Below are 19,480 nucleotides of genomic sequence, written 5' to 3'. Positions count from 1 at the left end.
GAGATCCATCCATGTTGTTGCAAATGGCAAAATTTCATTTTTTATGGCTGAGTAATATTCCACTCTGTGTATACCACATCTTTATCCATTCATCTAATGACGGACACTTAGGTTGCTTCCATATCTTGGCTATATTAAATAATACTGCAATGAACATTGGAGTGCACATATATCTTTTCAAACTAGTGTTTTTGTTTTCTTTGGGTGAACACCCAGAAGTAAAATTGTTGGATCATATGGCAGTTCTATTTTTATTTATTTACTTATTTTTTTTTGAGGAACCTCCATACTGTTTTCCACAGTGGCTGTACCAATTTACAATCACCTCTTTTCTACATCCTCACCAACACTTGTTATTTGTTGTCTTTTTGACGATAGCCATTCTGACAGGTGTGAGGTGGTATCCCATTGTGGTTTTGATTTGCATGTCCCTGATGATTAGTGATGTTGAGCATCTTTTCATGATGCTTTTGTTGTGCTGGGTCTTAGGTGCACTGGTAGGTGGGGCTGGCCCCAGCCCCGTTGGCTGTCTGCAGGCCCAGGGGGCTCTAGGGTGATGTCGGGCCCTGGAGCCCCATGAAGCCCCCTGTGCTAACAGGCTAGAGGGAGGACTCCAAAATGGTGCTTGGCAGCACCATTGTCCTCATGGTAGAATGAGCTCCCCAATGGCTGCCACCAGCGTCTATATCCCCAAGGGGATTCCTAGTTGCCTCCTGCCTCTTCGGGAAACTCTCCAAGATCAGCAAGTGGGTCTGACCCAGGTTCCTTTCAAATTACTGCCTCTGCTCTGAGACTCAGAGTGTGTGAGATTTTGCATGCACCCCTTAAAAACAAAATCTCGGGTTTCCCTGTTGGCGCAGTGGTTAAGAATCCACCTGCCAATGCAGGGGACACAGGTTTGAGCCCTGGGCCGGGAAGATCCCACATGCCTCAGAGCAACCAAGCCCGTGCACCACAACTACTGAGCCTGCGCTCTAGAGCCTGTGAGCTATAATGACTGAGCCCGCGTGCCTGTGTTCCGCAACAACAGAAGCCATGGCAATGAGAAGCCCGCACACCGCAATGAAGAGTAGCCCCTGCTCGCTGCGACTAGAGAAAGCCTGCGCGCAGCAATGAAGACCCAACACAGCTAAAAATAAATAAATAAATAAATAAATTTAGAAAAAAAACAACAAACGGAATCTCTGTTTCCTACAGCCCTCCAGGTCTCCCATATGCAAGCCCTGTTGGCCTTCAAAGCCAGACATTCTGGGGGCTTATCTTCATGGTGAAGGACCCCCCAGGCCGCGGAGCCTGATGTAGGCTCATTCCTTGGGGAAAACCTCTACAATTGTGCTTATCCTCCTATTAGTGGATCGCCTACCCCAGGGTGTGGGTCTTGACTATACCATGTCTTTGCCCCTCCTACCAGTCTCTTTATGGTTCCTTCTTTATATCTTTAGTTGTGGAAAATATTTTCTGGTAGTCTGCAGGTAATTCTCATAGATAGTTTCTCTGTAAGCTGTAATTTTGGTGTGTCCATGGAGGAAGGTGAGCTCAGGGTCTTCCTACTCTACCATCTTGGCTTATTTGCATTTATTTAGAAATACACTAACAACCATTTCACTACTGAATTCAGCATAATGGGTGTGTATGATATGTTGAAGACCTATAATAACGTTTCTTCAGTGTACAGTTCAAGACATATGAACATTTAAAAATTTATTATGAGGTTTCATTTATTGTTTTTCAAACAGGTCAGAGTTTTATAAATTATTTATTAAGGGCTAGATAACTAATCCAGCACACCATGCACCTAAACTGAACTTGTTTCAAATACTTATATTTCTTTGATAAATAACTTCTTCCTGCATGACTTATCAATTTAATGTGGGACAGTTCTACAATAGCAAGGTAGTAGCCCTGTTTCACAATTTTTAAAGATTTTCCACTTAGCCCAAGAGGAAGGTTTAGGGGAGTATAATTCATTTCCAAGAAGAGGTTAAGAAAGAAATGCGTTTGTTTTAAGTCAATAGTGTGTGATTCAAAAAAATTAACTAAAAAACATAAAAGGCAATAAAGACACAATAATTTTACTTAAACCTGAAATTGTGGAAATTAACTCTGTCTAGTGAAGAACTGACAGGAAATCTTTAGAGTTAACAAAGTGCCTTAAACTATAAATCACAAAAGGCTTCTCAAATTATAAACTCATTCTCAATGGCCACAGTCAGATTGGAATGTAAGCGCACCTCCACAGATTAACTGACTTCTGACTTCAGTGGGGTTTGGGAAGTAGGAAATATTATAGCTGGAAACTATACCGAGTAATGTATCTGAAACCACAAACAAGTAACATTTAAGCGGTAAAACATAAATCCTGTGGTGGACTAGACAAAGGAGGTGAAGGAGAGATAGGGGTTAAGGATGACATCTGGGTTTCTAGTTTGCCAACTGGAATGTGGTACCATTCCTCAAGATATGGAAGAGGACCTGTTTGGGGTAAATAACCTTGATTTTACTTCTCATACCTTAATGGATTTGATAAGCATTTAAACATTTAAATGGAAATTCTTGGGAGGGAGTTATGCCAATCTGGAACTTGGAAAAGGGTTTGGGGTTGGGAATATAAATTTAAAAGTCTTAAGAAGATAAATTACCTGCAGAAAAGTACAGATTGGAAAGAGAGCCTAGGCTGAGCCCTGGAAAGCTCCAATCTTTAAAAGGCAGGTAGGTAAGGAAGAGCTGGAAAAGACTTAGAAGGAGCAGCTGCCAAAGTAGAAGAAATGCCAAGGGAAAGTGGGAGAACAGAAGCCAAGGGAGATGAGAATGGGATATGGTTGCAGAAAGGAGGGAGTTCTCAACAGTGTCAAATGTTGCTGAGAACTCAAGTGAAATGAGGACCTAGAAATGCCCACTGGTTGTAAAGAGAAGGTCATTGTTGATCTAAGAGCATTCTGATAAAGCAGAACATGTCAGAGTCATACTGGAGTAAAGTGAGTAATAAATGGTAGGTGAAGAAGTGCAGATGGTGGGGTTTCTACTTTGCCCAGCTAGATGGCAATGCCATTACCCAAGGTGGGGAAGATGTACAAGTTGGGTCCTCTTCTGAGATAACTGGTTTGAAGAAAACAAGACAGAGCAGTAGCTGGAGGAGAATATGTGATTCATGTAAGTTATTTTAAAATTTTGCTTGTTTTAAAGATAGAAGTGATTTCAGCATCTTTGAATGGTACTGGGAAATGCTGGGTAGAGAAGGAGAGGTTAGAGATATAGGAGGGGATACTTAACAGCTTAAGGTTTTAATAAGGCAAGAGGTGATGGGGCTCAGAGTGCAGGTGAGGAGGATAAATACTGCACAAAGGCACAATTTTTTTTTATATTTTCTTTTTACTTTTGTGTCAGATATATACATTACCTACTCAAAATACAATAAATTCATAACATTAAAATAATGATAAAGATCATTTCAATTTGTATAATGATAATACGTAAAAAGACAATCCTCCAGGGTAAAGGTGATCAAAGAGAAAATACATAATCAGATGGTTCTTAAAATAATATATGGGACTATGGTGCAAGATGTCTCTCTGATGAGGTGGAACAAATGGGTCTCACCTTCCAAGGTCAGGAGATTCTAAAACATCCAGATGGTGGCTGAGCAAGATAGAGTATGTTAGGTAGAAATTTTAAAATTTGGTTCTAGAAGAATTGGAGAGTAGAATTCATGGAAACTTGTAGTGTTGTGGAGTAGTGCAGGGTGGGCTTTGATGTCTCATAGACCTGGGTGTTTAACTAATGTATCCGAATTGGATCTAAAATAATACCGTGCTAGCCCCAAAGTGTTGTTGTGTGGATTCCCTTCTTTGGGTTGTGGACTGGACTTATTGACTAAATTCTTACTAATAAAATGTGGCAAAAATGATGAGATATTACTTCTTAGATTTAGTTACAAAAAGACTGTGATTTCTAGTTTGCTTGATACCTCCCTGCCTCCTTCTCCCACTTCTTTCTCTCTCTCTCTCTGTTTCTCTGTATCTATGTTGCTGTCTCTGTCTCTGTCTGTCTGTCTATCTGTCTGTCTCTCTGTGCTTGCTTTAGGGAAGCAAGCTGCCAGTGAGTAGCTATATGGAAAGGGTCTGGTGTCTCTGACATCAAGCAGCAAGGACCTGAGGCTGCCAACAGCCATGGGAATGATTTTGGAAATGGATGTTTCCTGATTGAGCCTTGAGGTGACTGCAATCCTGGCTGATACCTTATTGCTTGTGAAAGACTGTGAACAAGAAGCACCCAGATATTTGACCCACAGAATATGAGATAATAAATATTTGTTGTTTTAAAATGTCAAGTTTTAGAGTAATTTGTCATGCAGCAATAGAAAAGCAATATATTTAAGAAACTGTTGAATAAGGAGTAATTGAAGGAACAAGGGCTTGTTAATGATGGGGTAGTGCAGACAAGTCTATCATTATCAAATGATAGCCAGGAGATGTAACACACTGGCTTTTTTGGTGTTATTGTAGAACCAACGTAAGTGATTATATATAAAGACGTTACAGATGTCACAAGGAAGCTTAGCAAGCTGAATACTTGTTAAAGCAGTGTTTCTCAACTCTGCTTACACATTAAAGTCACCTCCGGAAACTTTAAAAAATAATAATGTCAGGACTCCACCACAAATGCATAAAATTAGAAATTCTATGTATTGGTCCTGGACACTGGCCTTTATTAAAATCTCTCAAGTGATAGTAATGTTAACCTGTTTTGCAAAGAACCACTGAGCTAGCCAATTGCATCCCTTTATTGAGAATCACAAACATATCCATTTTCCTAATTTTGTAAGAAACTGTGGCAATACCTAATTTTTGACAATTTGTGTTTATTATTGTAATTTATTCTCATTATAGACTCGACTCCTTGTAAACTAGACTAACCTAAATGAGATCTTTAACTGTAATTTAATTTCTTTGGCCTCAGTATCTTCAGTAATAAACTGAACGCGTAGACTAAATTATTTCCTAAATGCCTACTGTATTAGTTTTCTATACTGTCGTAACAAGTAACCAAAAACTTAGTGGCTTAAAACAACACAAATTTATCATCTTATAGTTCTGGAAGTCAGAAGTCTGGCACAGCCCTCACCTGGCTAAGATGAAGATGTTGGCAGGGCTGTGTGATACTCTAGGGGTCTAGGGGAGAATCTATTTTCTTGCTCATTCAGGTGTTAGAATTCAGTTCTACGCGGTTGTAGGACTGAGGTTTCTGTTTCTTTGCTGACTGTCAGTTGGGGGCAACCTCTGATTCCTAGAAACTTTCCTCTAGTCCTTGCACATCACCTTTTACATCTCAGAACCAACAAAGGGACGAGGAATCTTTTTCACACTACTGTTTTCAGATCTTCTGCCTTCCATCTTAGATTCTCTGACTGCAGTTGGGAAAAATTCTTCACTTTTGATGACTCATGTGATTAGATTGGGCCAATTTGTATAATCCAGGATAATCTCATCTCAAAGTCCTTAACACTAATTTCTCTGCAAAGTTTCTTGCCATATAAGGTAACATTCACAGGTTCTGGGGATTAGGGTGTAGCTATCTTTGGGGGTCATTCTTCTTCCTTTCATACATTCCATATACGTCTAAGAACCTTAGATTAGTAGCATCATCTAGGGCAGAAGGCAGAGGTCTATCAACTTTGCCTGGAGAATTTCTTCCAATGTCACATACCTATACGCCAGAAAATCCTAAAGTGCTACCCTGACCACCTCTGCTACCTCCACCATACTCCAGAAACTAGAGAAAAGCAAAAGTTGCTCTAAATCAGGAACAACAATCTATTTTTAATCCTTTAATAATACCTGTTATAAATTTGCTCACAGTGAGTGCCCAAGTGAGAATGCTGTCAGTCCTCTAAGTCAAGTTTCCAGAGATGACAGATGACAGATAGATTCATCCATCCAGTACCGTATAGCGATTAAGTCACTGGACTTTAAAGTCAGACAATCTGAGTTTTAATCTTAGCTTTTGTGTGTTTTAGGATAAACTGTGCTCTAGTCTAGTAATCTCCTAAGTCTTAGTTTCCTTATGTGTAAAACAAGGTTGATGGTAATTCATACAGGTCTGTGGGAGGAGTAAATAAGAGAGCTGTTATAAAGCTAATAGCACATAGCCTGGCACAGGGGGCCAGCCCCTCATTGTCATCCAAAAACTGTTTCTTAGGTGCACTGTGCTAAGTGATATGCAGGTGGCTGTGAAGGTATGTAGGGTGGGGGTACCATGTTCATGAACCATATATTCAATAATTCTGCATGTTCTGTGGTTGAGAAGAGGGAGAATTTCCTTTCTCCCAGGCTCATGGAAAGACTCATGGAGACAAAGCTTTTAAGACTCGGTGGGTAGTGACAGGTGGAGGTGAGGAGGTGAACATGGGTGCCTTCCTGCTTTTATGGAAAAGTGTGCTGATGTCACCAGTAATATGGATGGTACTGCTTGTCCACATATTAACACCAGGTGGTGTACTAAGTATCAGAGAAAAGAATCAATAAATTGTCACTATCCTTGTCCTTGAAGGGCTTACAGTCTATTTGTAATAATAATTGTTAATATTTATTGAATAATTACCTATTGCCTTGTACTATTCTAAGTGCTTTATATGTATTAACTTTTAAAATATGCCCAATAGCATTATATTATCTCCATTTTATTATTAATGAAACTGAGACACAGAGAAGTTAAATTACATGCCCAAGTTCACACAGCTTTAAGTAGCAACTAGATTTAAGGCCAAGGCAAACTAACTCAAGTGGTTATGCATTTATCCACTACACTATACTGTCTCTGCCAAATAAAACTCTAAGAATTGATAGAACCAGGCACAGAGTGGATACTCTGACCAGTACGATGAAGATTTCACAGAAGGGGTGATACTGAGACAAAGTTTGATGGAAGAGTGGAAGTTTACCAGTCACAGTACAGTAAGTACCAATGATATTTGCCAGTGATGCATCAGTGGGATTATTGATTATTGAGCATGTGGCTCAGTTTGAAAGGACCCCGAGTTAGTAATTACTCCGGGTTACAAGAGGCAAATACAATTCAAACTGAATTACGGAAAACAAAGGAAGTGGCATTATTTATTGGCTCACCATCCCAGCAGGATCCACAGACTATAACAATGTGATGGACAAAAGCTCTTTGGCTCTACTTTGTTTTCTTCTGTGATGGCTTCATTCTTAGCTAGGTTTTGGGCACATTTGTAAAAAACTGACCACCAGGTACCCCAGGAACTCATCCTATGAGTAGCCACCCTGTAAAGAGAATACTACAGCAGAAGCAATGGTAGGCAGCCCGTGCATCATCTCCTATTTCTGGGCTCCCAGGAAGACTGCATTTCCTAGCCTCTCTTATAGTCGAGTTGAGGCCAAATGGCTGAGTTCTAGCCAAGAAAAGATGGGTAAGAGGGATTAGAGACACTTCAAGGCCTGGCTGTTGTACACAACTCACAGTATATCCTAGATCTCTCTCTTCCCTTTATCACGGTGCCTTAGAGGTCCCATGTTTCAGATGGAGGAGCTACAACATAGTGGGCGGCTGCCCAACATGAACTGGGCATTCTGTGAAGGAGAAATAAAGCTTTATTATCTTAAACTACTGATACATCAGGTTTTCATTTGTTCCTGCAGCATGGTCTAGCCTATCCAGATTAACACAAAGACTACTTTCTCAATTTCCACTCTAAGCCTACTCATTTGGCTCTTGTACCCACTTTTAGAATAGCTCCAGCAAAGCTAATCAAATGTGAAGAAGAGTCATTCCTCATAAGGAGATGGAAGAAAACAAAAATTACACTATGTTTTTCCATGACCATTACTGATCTTCTGGAACATAAATACTATATATCATGGTCAATTTCTTAGATCATTGATAGCACAAGTCCACCAAGAGCTACAAGGATAATCACTCTGAAAATAGGAATTTGGTCACTTTTGCCAACACACATGCATTGGAAATTTTTTACTCCAGTAACCAAATATTTCATCAGCCTGTAAATTTTCCTCTTATTCACACCTTTTTCATGTCTGGGACATTATGCTACTCAATTTAGTGTATTTGATCAAATATAAAATGACTTTATATAAATTCCTTATTTTTCACTAACCCTGTAATCTCTGTTTTTATTAAATGTTAATGAATTTATCTTTAGGAAAATTTAATTTTTTTTTCCTTGCAAATCCTGCAGAATTGGAAAGTTAAACTCCAGAGATTATCATTCATATTGTATTTGGGCAATCTCATCTATATTAATCCTATTCTGGGAACAATTTTCATTATAGAAAATCTTTCTTGCACTGAGGAAGTAGGTCAGGGAATGTTAGCACACTGAGAACACAGGAAAATCCATTCACTCTGTATGCTAGAGTTTTTATTTTACAAACAGAGAGATCTTTAATGAATAGGTTTTATCTACTTATGAATTTCAGATCTCTCTGGAACATTCTACCTCCACTATTGGGCAAAATCTAAAAGCAGCCCCTGTCAAGATGATTGTTTCTGTTAGCAATTACATATTTTTATTATGATGTGGGTACCTTACTAGTGCTGCAAAGAATAAAAAAATACATGAGACACAAATGTGCAGCATTAAACTCCCAGATTAGTAATATGGGCAATAAGCTAGTATCAAAAATATCAAAGCCATGGAAATTTAAAAAAAGAATATAATAGATGCCTGTACATCCCTTATGTAGATTTACTACACTTAAGCTTTCCAAATAGCTCTGTCTGTGTGTGCGTGTATGTAAACACAAGTACATGTCTCTGTGTGGATATATATAAGCTAATACATCTCTTTCCCCAAATCTTCTGAAAGTAGCATAAAGACATCTTGATATTTCTCCATGAAATACTTCTTGGTCATGCATAATCCAAGAACAAGAACATTTTTTCCCCCTACACAGACAAAATATCATTGTCACACCTAGGAAAATCAACTAACTCAATAACATCATCAAACATGAAGTCCATGCACAATTTTTCAATACTGTCCCCCAAACACCCTTTATAGCTTTATTTTGAAAATAAGAATCCTATTAAGATATATACATAACATTTGCTGTTGGGTCCCTTTAGTCTCCCATAACCTAAAACTTTCCTCTCACCCCTTTTTTCTTTATGGTATTGCATCCTTTGACAATTCCTGGCCACATGTCCTGCAGGACTTTCCACCTTCTGGATTTGTCTGACTGTTATATCTTGGTTAAATTCAGATCACACACTTCCGGCAAGAACCCAACAAAGGTGATGTGTATCTCACAATACTTATGTCAGGAGACACAGAATATCGGGACATCTTATTATTGGCAATGGCAAGCTTGACCACTTGGTTAAGGGGGCAACTATCAGATCACACAATTTTACAGTTTTCCCTTTGTTATTAGTAATCTGTTGCGTGATACTCTGAGATAATGTGAATGTGTCTTCCAATCCCTTTGATCCAATGGTTTTTACATTTATTGATGTTCCTTGCTTAAATCATTATTATAATAGGGTTAACAGAATGTTGATTTTCTAATTCCATCATTCCTTCTACTTTTACTATCTGACATTCTTTTATAAAGAAGAGATTTTCTTTGATTTATCTTTTCTTTCTATGTATTAGATATATTTACATGACAGTTATTTTTAATATTATCAATACTATGGACTCATGGATTATTTAAATATAGTTTTTCCTATACAGTATGATTTTATTTATTTATTTATTTTTTGCAGTATGCGGGCCTCTCACTGTTGCGGCCTCTCCCATTGCGGAGCACAGGCTCCAGACACGCAGGCTCAGAGGCCATGGCTCACGGGCCCAGCCGCTCCGTGGCATGTGGGATCTTCCCGGACCGGGGCACGAACCCGTGTCCCCTGCATTGGCAGGCGGACTCTCAACCACTGCACCACCAGGGAAGCCCTGATTTTATTTTTGTTGCTCAAATTATTTCAAATCTGGCTAGTGGGCACCCCTCCAGGCCAATTCTGCATTTATTTGATAAGAACACAATATTTGAGCACTTTTTTTTTTTTGGTCCAACAAAATATTCAGTGCTTACAGTAGCCTCCCAGCTCAGCCATGGACTCAGCCATATCTCCAAAAAATTTTAAGACAAATCAAAAACCAAAACAAAAAACAAAAGTTATTTTTTGAGATATAACTCCTATATCGCACAATTCACCCATTTTAAGTGTACAATTCAAGTGTATTCACAATGCTGTGCAACCATCACCACAATCTAATTTTAGAATACTTTTGTCTTCCCCCAAAGAATCCTGTGGCCATCAGCAATACTCTTCATTCCATCTCAGCCTCTAACCCCCTCAGCTCTAGGCCACCACTAATCTACGTTCTGTCCGTATAGAAGTAGCCTATTTTGGACATTTCATGTAAATGGAATGATATATGTGGTCTTTCATGATGGCGTCTTTCACTTAACATAATGTTTTCAAGGTTCATCCATGTTGTCTCATGTACCAGTGCTTCATAATATCCATCATATGGTTATGCCAGATTTTATTTATCCATTCATCAATTTATAGTCATTTTATTCTATTAATATGGTAGATTAAATTAATCAATTTTCAGATGTTAAACCAACCTTGCTCTGTTGTTAGGTGCACATATGATAATGATGCCTAAGGAATTTCTGATTTTCCTCTGTGACAGCCCTTCTCATGGAAGGAAGGAGATCCTTTAAACCCTCCACCCCCTTCCCCCACCATGTATATAATGCACACTGCTCAGAATTCAGCCAACCAGCACATCCCTTCTCTACTACCTGGTGATTTCCCTCTCTTCACCATTTAGACATTCCAGCAAATGTCCCCATTACACAATTATTTTCATATCACCAAATCTCAAGTCTGACTTTTCTTTTGCTAGACGAGGGAAAATACCATACTCTGAGAAAACACAAGTCTCCTTGCTCTTTAACTAACATGTAAGGGCTTCATTTTTATTTCTGAATTCTTTTCTCATTTGACTTTAAAAAATTTTGTCAGGCTCACAATGGATACGTTTATATTTAGAAATGATGTTTAGCTTTAATTCAAACATTTTAATCATCATCCCTCTTTCTTTTCTTTTTTTCATTTTTTAAGAAACTTTTTAGTTTATATTGGAGTATAGTTGATTAACACTGCTATATTTAAAATGGATAACCAACAAGGACCTACTGTATAGAGCAACGAATGATGGTCAATATTATGTAACAACCTAACTGGGAAAATAATTTGAAAAAGAATAGATACCTGTATATGTAAAACTGAATCACTTTGCTGTACACCTGAAACTAACATCAGCTCTCTCCTTTCATTCTCATATCTCTTGCTATTTAGACCAAAAGAAACCTCTGCCTTCTACCAGAGGCACTTCCTCTAAGGAAACAACTTATTTTGCTTCTTAAGAGCCCAACTCCATGAATGGCATATATATGCAACATGGTTCATCTAAACATACCAGCTCATGATATTTTAAGATTCTCACTTCTTCTATTAGAGCTAGCTAAGCACTGCTAGAGTCAACTGAGGATGACACCAGGCAAATTTAATCCTGCATTTTGACAGTGGATATAAATCCCTGAGAGAAGGAACTGCACTGATTTACAAATATCTTTAAGAACTAGAAGTTAGGGTGAAGCTAATGGGAGATGGGGCTGGGAAGAACAATGAACTAATTATCTGTAGGTTCTATTATACTCTCATCACTAATCCTCACTAGTTGTTTGTTTAAATTGACATGTTTTTTCTTTGTAGTAATTTGAGAGAGCTGTGAATGATAATGCATCTGGATTGTTCTGTTATCTGACAAAATCCAACAAATTACTAGCTTAATCTGATAATTACAGTTACATTTCTGAGGATAACTATGAAGAGAAATTATGACTAAAAATTTTACTAATAGTGTTTACTGGCTATGGACAGTAGCTTCTTTGTCTATTGCCTTAAAATGTAGTTCTTTCACTATGATTACAAGCCATGCAATTTTCAGTAAGCCATTTACCCTCATTAAATATCAATCTTCTCATCTGTAGAAACAGGATAATAATATAATTCAATTGTCATGAGGATTAGTTAAGCCTGACACATATCAGAGCTCAATATATGTTAGCTAAAATAATTATTATTTTTATAATCAATATATGAAGAGTTATTGGACATCCACTTAATGGCTAACACAAGGCTAAGATCATTGGCAAAGAAACGAGAGACATGTTTCCAATTTTCAAGGAGTTAAACCCTCTGTGAAGGAGTAAAGACTAATTATTAACCGGACATTATGAGAACAGATACATTAAAGTCCAAAACTCTCTGCAGGTGCTCTAGGAGTTGACAGATGGAATAGATTAGCGTGAGTTGGAGTAGAAAGAGTGATGGATGGATACTTCTATGTACCTCCCATGAAGTGTAAGACTCTAAAACTCTTAGTCCTTTTCATAAATTTATAGAAGTAAATTATATTATATACAGCAGAGAAGGTAGAGCTGGGGTTGCTGCCAAGACAAGAGAGAAGAAAATATTTAACATGAACTGGTGATATTTCTATTGATGCTTCACTGACAGTACGGTCCAGTGTCTTTGCAAGCTCAGTCCTTTCCAACTTTACTATGAAATATACAGGTAACACTAAATTTTAGGAAAAAATTAGTGGATATTTTATGTCCAAAGCTCTTGTAGTTTCCCATCATATATATTGAAAAAGAAATCTACTGCCACTCTCTTAGAGCTATTTTAATTTTCTAAACCTATCATTTGCACACTGATTGTAAGCCATCAATAAGAGCTTTCCAGAAAGATTGTTCTCAGCAGGAAGAAAAGAGGTAGGAGTATATTTGTAATTATGGAAAGATTGTTCTCAGCAGGAATAAAAGAGATAGAAGTATATTTGTAATTATGGAAACATACACCCTATATTTTTCACACTGAAGAGATGCATGCTTTCATTCTATGTGGTAAAGGAAAGGTTGGCATAATCATCAATTTCTTATTAATAATCACTTTTTACAAGAAAGATAGATGGAGAAACTCATCTGGAGGCTATACTTTTAAATAGCTAGATTAGAAGCAGATATGAAATTACTTTTGAAGTCTGGATGCAATTGAAGCTGATTTGGCCTGGCTTTTTTTTTATCATAATAAGATTTTAGAAGTGAATGCAGAGGAATAATAGGCCCCATTACAGATAGGTCACCTGATTCAGTCCTAGAGACAAAGTGGAATTGTTCCCTAGAATAATGTCTATAGTACTTTGTTCAGACCAATCTGAAATGAATACTCAGGAAAATGCACAGATCTGCCCATCTTAGTTTTAGCTTGAAAACCTATTTCATAATGGTAGTAATGACTAGCCTTCCAGCCCACTAATCATCCATTAAGGTGGAAAAGAAAGCAATATTTTGGGACCATGATGCACAGAGGAGAGTTAGCTCACTGGTCCTAGGTGATAGTAAGATGGTAGCTGAGGTTGCACAAATGCTCTGGAGCCTCTATCCAATGATGTCTGCTGCAATAAACATTATTCTAAAAGGGGGACTGGGAAAATAAATCGGACCCTGAGAAACCTGGATAATGAGTTTTACGGGCAGTTTTGTGAGTGATGAAGTTATCCTGGAGTTGCAGAGGTGTGTATCTCTCCTTGGATCTTACTTGTGGAGAAGACCGCTGATCATTGAGCAGGAAATGAAATTGTATTTATTATAACATCCATTACGACTTCCAGGTATCAAGCAAATTAGTGCTAAGATTCACTGTCCTAAATCATATCAGAAAGGCATAAGCAGAGGCAAATAGATTAATGGAACAGAAGAGTCTAGAATTGATCACAAATAACTTTAACATGAAAAAGAAAGTCTTTGTGACAAATGGTTCTGGAGCATCTACAGAGCTGGACAGAAGAATGATCCTTGTCTCCTATCTTACTCGAAAATTTAATTTGAGATGGATCACTTAAACACTACTACCAAAACCATAAGACTTCTAGAATACAAGTAGAATATTTTCATGACTTTAGGATAGGAAAGATTTCTTAGAACACAAAAGGCATTAAAAACATAAGAAACAATAAGTTAGATTTATTCAAAATAAAAAAATCCTAGTCATCAGAAGATGAAAAGGCAAGCCACATTCTGGTTGAGAATATCTGTAAAAACATCTCTGACAAAGAACTTATACCAAGAGAATGTACAGAAAGAATTTCTAACTATAGAGTGACATGGTTATATTTTCATGTTAATATGTCACTTTGGCAGCTATGATAGATAAATTTTAAGGAAATAGAACTAGAAATAGCGGAAAGGTAGGACACTGAGGTAGTAGGTGATGAGGACTTAGTATGTAAGCAGCAGTTTCATATGGAAAATTCTCTGAAGTCTTTGAATGTAGTGAGAACCAGGAGAAAATCTAGTATGTATTTTTAGTTCCTTCTTATAAATAAGAAATTGGTACATACTGGTATTTGAGATTCTAGATTAAGATCTCCACCAATAAATGAGAGAAGAGAAAGCTTTATTTCTGCTATAGTAAGAGAGACCATCCAAAACTCTGACTGCACTAGACTTCTGACAGTTAGTAAGGATTTTGATTTATTAAAGACAGCAGGGGGCTTCCCTGGTGGCGCAGTGGTTGAGAGTCCGCCTGCCGATGCAGGGGATATGGGTTCGTGCCCCGGTCTGGGAAGATCCCACATGCCGCGGAGCAGCTGGGCCCGTGAGCCATGGCTGCTGAGCCTGAGTGTCCGGAGCCTGTGCTCCGCCACGGGAGAGGCCACAACAGTGAGAGGCCCGCGTACAGCAAAAAAAAAAAAAAAAAAAAAAAAAAGACAGCAGGAAGGGGAAATATGAAGAATGGGATGATAAAGTAGGAATCTGATGTGAGGGCAAAGAAGATACTCTACTAAGCTGTTTCCAGTTCCTGAAAAGAGGGTCTAAAGTCCAGAAAAGTGCATTTAAGAGATTAACCATTCTCAGTCCTCAAATGGTGGTCTAAAGTAAGTCCAGGAAAAGTACATTCTGCATTTTTGAATTTATCAAGAAAACTATTAGTTTAGATCCATCAATGAAAAGCACATTCTCTTGTGTTTTTGCTACACAAGAGTTGCAAAACAGTCTAATTCTTTACACTCCTACCAATTTTAGTTTTTGACCCTTATTTCTTCAATTTTTTTCTATACCAGTGTTTTTCTTCTTTCCTTCCTCATATTCTCAAGTGAAAAGAACACTAGATCTTTTTGATTGTTCCACAACTTCCAAAGGCTCTGTTCATTTTTTTCAGCCTTTTTCTCTGTTTTTCAGATTGGAAAATTTCTATTGTTATACCTTAAATTTTAATAACTCATTCCTCTGTAGTCTTCATTATTCAATTGAACTCATTCAGTGAATATTTTATGGCAGATACTGTCATTTTCAGTTCTGAAAATCCAACTTGGTTCTTTTTTACAGTTTCTATTTCTCTATAGAGAATGTATATATCTTTCCATTAATTTCAAGCATTTTTACTTTTATTTCTGGAGCTGATTGTAATAACTGCTTTTAAAGTCTGATAATGTCAAAATCTGGGGCCTCATGTATTGGCATCTGTTGACTGTCTTTTCTCTTGAGAATAAAGCATTTTTTGGGGTTCTTTTAAAAGTAATTTTGGATTATATTCTGGACATTTTGAATGTTACGTTGTCAGACACTTGGTATTGTAAAAACCCTCCAAATAATGTTGATTTTGTTTTATTTATTTGTTTGTTTGTTTAGGTCACGTCCTGTGTCTTGCAGGATCTTAGTACCCCAACCAGAAATTGAAACTGGGCCAAGGCAATGAAAGCGCTGAGTCCTAACCACTGGACTGCCAGGGAACTCTTTGTTTTAGAAGGAAATAATTCAGTCATCGTCAGTCCATGAGTTCTGCTTAACTTTCTGTAGTTGAAGAATCCAATGTCTGTTCAGTTTTCAAAGCCTTTGCTATGCTCCTTGGGGTCTATCCTATGCATGTGTATCTTGGGGGTTGAGCCTGGAATTTGATCATGACAGAAATAGGGGATCCTCTTTTCCTGGTTTCTCTTCTGGGATTTCCCTCACATTCTCTTGTTCCTAGTGTTTTGTTCCCTAGTCATCTTACTAGAAACACAGGACTCATTTTGGAATTTCATCCATCCTTATTTCTGCACAGCTCCACATGGCTGGGGCTACTCTGGAGTCAAAGCAGAGAGAGAAAAGGGAGAGAAAAATAATGGGATTTCTCCACACTCTTTGAACCACAGGTCTCTTTTTCTGAATTCTTCTGGACAGAGAGAGCAGGTTTTCTCTTGGGGTTTTAGGCTACTGTTCTGCTGCCAGAGCTGTTGCTGTGGCTAGGGCTGCCTTTGGACTAAGGATGGGAGAAGAAAAGAGAAAAACAAAACAAAACAAAAACGTTAATTCCCCCCATACTGTAAGGCTCACAGGGGCTCCTTTTCCTGGTTCTCTGGCCAGAAAGACAAGGTTTCTCTCAGAGGTTTTGCTTTGCTCACTCACTATGCAGTTAAGCACTGAGGTAGCCCTTGGGTTAACCTGGGGAATAGAGGAAAACCTTGAGAATTTTACCCCCTACCAGTTGTCCTTAAAGTTTTGTCTCCCCTCCTCAATCTGCCTATTATTAAGTTCTCCGAGTTCTCAAGTAGTTGTGTTTTGTACTGTCCCAGAATTTTTTTTTTTTTTTTTGCGGTACGCGGGCCTCTCACTGTTGTGGCCTCTCCCATTGCGGAGCACAGGCTCCGGACGCGCAAGCTCAGCGGCCATGGCTCACGGGCCCAGCCGCTCCGCGGCACATGGGATCTTCCCGGACCGGGGCACGAACCCGTATCCCCTGCATTGGCAGGCGGACTCTCAACCACTGCGCCACCAGGGAAGCCCTGTCCCAGAATTTTTAGTTGCAATTAATATGAGATAGGAGGCACTGGAAATCTCTGTGCTTTCGTGACCTATATTTTAAAGTAGTCTATCCACAAAACACTATCTTTGAAAAAAATAGTTATCTTTATACATGGACAGCATGCATTCTTTCGCTTGTGACCCCAAAAGATTAACATAAAATGACTTTGTCCTTTTATGAAAAGTCTGTTCACCTTCATGGCTTTTTAGGATCATTATGTCTACATGATTTTATTAAGTTTATAATATTATGAATTTAGTTTACTGGTAAAAATCACAGCAAAGACTTGAACAATATTTAGTAAATCTAGAGAGTTAAGATGAAGTATTATGAAGCCTTTTGTGACAAACCATCTTCTCAAAGTCATTTCCATATCACAGTACCTAAAACATGGTCCCATTCTCATCTATCCTTAGTCAGTTGTCAGCAGAGCAGAGTCAGCAAATGTCCATCCAGAGCAGGTTTTGATAGGAAATTGCACTGGGGTTGTGTTGATGGAGGGAGAGTAGTGTGTGATGAGCACCTAATCTTCCTACAGGCTTATACAGAGCTTATCTAGTACAATCAAGGGGGAAGAAAGTTCCAGAGCAACCTTGATTCTTATTCTCTGAAATGATTTCTCTCCCATGACAAACTTTTCCATGATGGGAACAGATGGGTTGGGGTACTTTTTTTTGCTTTAGGATCTTCAAAACTGAGTGGGTGCCTACAAAGAAGGTCTCTTTTGGTTAAAAGTAGAGTGATAACATACTTCACTATTCTTATGCCTGAATAAGAATAAGAATAAAAATATGGGTAAGAAATGAGATTTCTTTTTTGAAAGAAAGGGGTATTTCAAATTGATGGGGATGGCAGACAACAGGGACTTTGATCACCCTAGTCAATTTCTATTTCACTCCCAAGGAAGTGTGAAGGGTCTGGGACCAATTTGTAAATTCTTGGAGTATTCCTTGGCAAGACAAGAGCTTATCTTGCCTCTGTTAGTTATATATTTGAAACTGAGGGAGACAGTTTTGCTCAAAAGCGACGATAGTATGCACAGAATTCAATCAAACTTGACATTGGTAGGCTGTCCCTATTTGAATATGTGTATAATTCCACAGCAGATGACTCAAGTTATTTTCACTCTACACAGAAGACAATGTATATAACATTCTTTTCTTCACTTACTGCTTTTTCTGAAATTTCAGGGTCTGACAAGTTTTTCCAAATTCAAAGGAGTAATACCCCCCCCCCACCAATCATTACTCCACCTATGGAAGTGATCATTATGTCTTTTCCCTAAAAGCCGATCATGTTTATATACTTCAAAATTTGTTGGCCACCAACTACAAATATTGCAGGACTTCATCTCCATTCTTTTCTACACATCAGTGTCTGAAAGATTCAGATACTTCGTATTACTTTTTCATACCAAAAATTATCTAAAATATCCAACACTTCTCTAGTCCTACAATTCTGCATGTCTAGAAAATCATGTTTTAAAAAATAAGGCTCTTGGAAGGGAAGGCCTTATTTTAATCATAGTTTGTATGATCCCAGGGTACCCAACACACACTAGGCAATCATATATGTTATTATCAGAGTAAGTGAATTGATGATTGAGAGAAACACTAGCAAATCAAGAGGCCTGAACTGCCTACTGACACCTATTTTCTGCAGAAGTGTTAGAGAGCAAATCCATACCCAGATTCCTTTTGTGCTGGTTCTAGTATTGCCTAGTGTTTTTCTATAAGGGGCAGGAAATATTTAGGTGTGAAACTCCTAAAGGAAAAAAGATTTGAGTTAAGACTCAGAGTCTTTTGGAACCCAGATGGGAACACTGTTTCATTTCATGGCAACGACTGAAGAGCATTCCACAGTAATTTCCAATGAGTGCATTTGAGTCTCATACACGAGGTCCTCAGTCCAGTGTACTGGCCCCATCCATTACAATGGCAGAGAGTCTACAAGCAAGATCAGCAGTCTGGCTCAAGTAGGAGGAGGTGGCCTTGGCAGAGTGCAGGTGACATAAACACTGCAGTGGAAAGCCACCAAGTCATTTCATAGCAGCCTGACCTGGCATTCATAGTCATTAATAATGGTAATAATAATATTAATAACAATAATGACTGGAAAAGGAAACACCTCTAAAATGTGAAATCAGGAAGCGTTGGTAAGGTGGCCTATTGAGAGTTTGAGGCAGGAAATGTAAAGATAAACACAATGGTTTGAAATTTCATGGACACAGAGGTTTGAGAGCTTAAAGCAAACTTAAGAGTGCAAAATCCAAATTCTATATTTGAAGAAATGAAAGCCAAAAGAGGGAAGCAACTTTTCTACTTCTCACTCAGGATTATGCAGATAAATGACTAAGATCTCATACAAATCTATAAGTATATTTATTTCTTTATCTTCTCTAGAACGTAAGCTCCATGAAGGCATGGTTTTTGTTTCATTCATTCCCTAAATGTTCCCTGTTACCTAGAACAATGCCTGGTACACATCAGGCAGATGCTCAGTTCCTTGAATGAGTCTCAAAGTATATACATAGTGATAAAGATCTTGAGTTTGGGGTCACACAGATATG

Source organism: Hyperoodon ampullatus (genome assembly GCF_949752795.1).
Source record: "Hyperoodon ampullatus genome assembly, chromosome: 1".
NCBI classification, from domain to species: domain Eukaryota; kingdom Metazoa; phylum Chordata; class Mammalia; order Artiodactyla; family Ziphiidae; genus Hyperoodon; species Hyperoodon ampullatus.
Note: the sequence above shows the minus strand (reverse complement) of the source record.